The sequence below is a fragment of the Gekko japonicus genome, unplaced genomic scaffold, assembly GCF_001447785.1.
Source record: "Gekko japonicus isolate JY-2015 unplaced genomic scaffold, Gekko_japonicus_V1.1 scaffold696, whole genome shotgun sequence".
NCBI lineage: Eukaryota > Metazoa > Chordata > Lepidosauria > Squamata > Gekkonidae > Gekko > Gekko japonicus.
In genome coordinates, this window is record NW_015161971.1 from 544,154 (window position 1) to 546,632 (window position 2,479).

Sequence of the window (2,479 nt, forward strand, 5' to 3'; positions counted from 1 at the left end):
AGTTTAGTGTGGGGACATGGGGGGTTGGAAGACATATTTAAAGTTAAAGTTGCTTTCTTTCCACCTCTCCCTCCCACCCACCCCCATCTATTTGCTTTCTTTCAACCTTTCTTTGTCTCTCTCCTTTCTTCCTCCCATTCTCTTTCTCTCTCTTCTTTCCTTCTTTTCTCCCTGGGTAGGCTTGAGGTGGGGGGGGGGGAGAGCAGAGAAAGCAAGCAACTTCAGCTTTAAATGTGTTCTCAACGTCCACACACACCCTGCCAGCTGGCTTGAAGAAGGCATTTGTCTCTTTAATCCCTTCTCCAAGCCAACCCAGCCAGTCAGTGTGGGGGTGTGGGGGGTTGCAAGACATATTTAAAGTTAAAGTTGCTTTCTTTCCACCTCTCCCTCCCACCCCCCATCTATTTGCTTTCTTTCCACCTTTCTTTGTCTCTCTCCTTTCTTCCTCCCATTCTCTTTCTCTCTCTTCTTTCCTTCTTTTCTCCCCCTCCCCTCCCTCCCCTCATCTATTTGTTTTCTTTGTTTCTCTCTCTCTTTCTTTCCACCTCTCTCTGTCTTTCTCTCTCTCAGACAAATATCATTAGCAATAGCAAGCAAATAAATATCATTGGACAAATAAACATCACTAGCAATATCTGTTTCTACCCCCTTTTGTTTTCATTTCTGGCCATCTCATTTAACGTCAACAAAAAGCAAATCTGCATATTTTGCAATAAAAATGTGTGTAATATTTGTTCATGTCTTGTGGCTCTCAAACATCTGATGCTTATTCTGTGTGGCACTTAGCAAGTTTGGCCACCCCTGGTCTGAAGCAACGGAAGAAAGTTGGAGTCCAGTGGCCCTCATAAGACCAACAAAATTGAATTCTGGGTATAAGATCTTTTTCAGTTGAGATATTTTTCAGTGGCGGCCCCCACCTGGTGGAATGAGCTCCCAGAGGAGATCAGGGCCCTGCGGGACCTTATGAAGTTCCGCAGGGCCTGCAAGACGGAACTCTTCCACCAGGCTTTTATATAGGGGCCGCCACTTCTACTACTACCACCACTGAAACAACAGGGTTGGGAGTGGCCCCCGGAAGAACGGCCATAAATTTGCATGGCACTGATGCCGCTGGACTGGCTTGGACCATCGATAGGACAAATTCACCTAAGGAAATTATTGCTACCATCCTCAGAGACCATCTTGTCTGCATGGAGCACTTTATCTGTTTGTGTAATCTAATGGTTTTACTGTTTTATATTGTGTTGTGTATGGGCTTATGCCCCTGTGTAAGCCGCCCTGAGCCCGTTCGTGGGGAGGGCGAGGTAAAAATGCAAATAAATAAATAAATAAATAAATAAGCAAGCTTCCGTGTACATGCACACTTCTTAGAAAGCACACGAAAGCTTATTGCCAGAACTAAACTTTGTTGGTTTCAAAAGGTGCCCCTGGACCCAAACTTTGTTCCATTCTTGGTAAGTTAAAGGGTCAACAGGCCCCTGAGATTGGCAGAGCTAAGGGAAACACCCAGGGTGGTTCCCCAGTAAAGTTGCCGGCTACGGGTTGAGAAATTCCTGGAGATTTTGGGGTGGAGCCTGAGGAGGGCAGGGTTTGGGGAGGGGAGGGACTTCAGTGGGGTATAATGCCATAGAATCCACCCATCCAAAACAACCATGGTCTCCCGGGGGACTGATTCCTGTAGTTTGGAGATCAGCAGGGGTCATTTCCTGCCGGAGCGCACAGGAGCGGAGCTCCGGCAATAAAGAGCCCAGGGGGCGGGCACATGCAACAAGCCCCACTCCCTGCTCCCAGCAGCCCTCAGTCAGAGCAAGAAGCAGCCAGGTAAGTTGCAGAGCTCCCCCCAGTCCAAAAGAGACCCAGCTGAGCTCTGAGCAGGAGCAGGAGCAGGAGACAGAGGGGTGAGTGGTTTTTTATTTGCTTTCAGCGGAGAGGATCCAGCTGAGGATTTTGGTGGGAGAACTGGTCTGGGAGTGTGTGGAAGCGCTTGGAGTTTTTGCAGATTCCTGGCTGCTTGAGAGAGGAAAGGGCATTGTTTGACTGTGATTGACTGCAATTGAGAGGAAAAGGAAGGGGCATTGTTTTGCATGTGATTGAGTGCCTGGGTGCATTTGAATAGCTGCTGCCAGCACTCTGCTGGGGGAGGCCTCTATTTAAGGAAACACCTGGCCAGAGGCAGAGGAGACCCAGCTGAGCTCTGAGCAGGAACAGGAGCAGGAGACAGAAGGGTGAGTATTTAAGAAAGCTCCTTGACAGAGGCACGAGCCGAAGGGCGAGCTAAAGGGCTCTTTGCCCGTGGCTCTTAGCCCAGGGACTCTTGGACTAGGGGCTCTGTGAGACGCCCAAGAAGAGGCAGAAAGTGAAAACCCTAGGCTCCTTGTTTTCCCCATAAAGTAATTTGACTTTGACAAGAAAAAAACACATAAATACAAAGGGATTTAAAAGGGGGATTACATTTACTTATTTTAAAAGAATTATGAAG